The sequence below is a fragment of the Myotis lucifugus genome, unplaced genomic scaffold (assembly GCF_000147115.1).
Source record: "Myotis lucifugus unplaced genomic scaffold, Myoluc2.0 scaffold_5, whole genome shotgun sequence".
NCBI lineage: Eukaryota > Metazoa > Chordata > Mammalia > Chiroptera > Vespertilionidae > Myotis > Myotis lucifugus.
In genome coordinates this window covers 9,735,110-9,736,300 of record NW_005871053.1, presented here as the reverse complement: position 1 = coordinate 9,736,300, position 1,191 = coordinate 9,735,110, and positions in this window count along the sequence as shown.

Genomic DNA, 1,191 nt, shown 5'->3' with positions numbered 1-1,191 from the left:
ATTTTGTTCTTTAACATGCTGAATTATGAGTGAATGAAGGCCAACAAGTTTAGGGATTTTTTTGTTTTGTTTTGTTCTTTAGAAGAGGGATGGTTGGTTTTCTGAGGATCATGGTGGGAAGGGTCACACTGACACCTTTTCTCTTAGGGCCTCTGAAGGTGCTAATCTGAGGGGCCTTTGCTGACCTCAGTAAAGTAGCTTCCATACCGCGCCCACTCCCCCCCCCCCAACCACACACACACACAGAGCTATTGCTCTGTCTTATTATCTTTATAGCTTAGCACTCTCTGACATAATCTATATATTTATTTATTACTTGTTTCTTCCCCTCAGAAGCACCAGGAGAGCAGGGACCTGGAAATCGTGTTCCAAATGCTACGTCCAGCACATAGCATTTCTAAAGAGACACTTAACGAATGAATGAACCCCAGAGGTGGCAGCTAGGAACTCACGAACAAATGACATGGAAGAAATAAAGGGAAATTGATGATGAAATAGACATGTGCACCTCCCCACCCAACAAACGTTTAAAAAGGGGACTTGAACTCTGCTGATGGGATGTATAATTCAGAGTCAGCAGGAGCCTTCTGGATCCTCAGAGACCTAGGCTCAGATCACCAATTCCAGTTTGTCTAAGTCTGAGTTCTTCCTGTCCCAGACTGTATACTGAGGGGTTTGCACCTTCAGCACTGACCTAGGCTCTTCTCTTACAACTGCTGTCCCCACTGGCTACCATTCTCTAAAAGAATGCAAAATCCATTCTTTTCACCAATTTGCACAAAAGGCATAAAAAGGGTCCAGTTTCAACAGTCTTTTCCTTCTTTTTGGTAAAACTTTTATGGAAGGTTACAGTGAGTGTCTCATTGTGAAACAAGCCTTTGGGAAATCTTTCCGCCACCTCCCCATTCCCTTTTGCTCTGAAAAGGGAGTTCCTTCCCGGGCTTCCTGCACAGCTGTTCCCTTGAGCTCTTCCCAGGGGAATTTGGGTCTCTTCATCCCCCAGCAGCATTGTCAAAAGGTGCAGTACCTTACTTCCAGATAAATACGGGTTTTTCCCTTAAGACAAAATCCTGGGGGAACAGGGATGGGCCTCCCACACTCCTTTGCACTTAGTTAGTAACTCAAATTGGTCAGGGCTCCTTTTAAAGAAAAGAAGGGCAAATATATTGGAGGGGGGAAAAATGTTGTTTC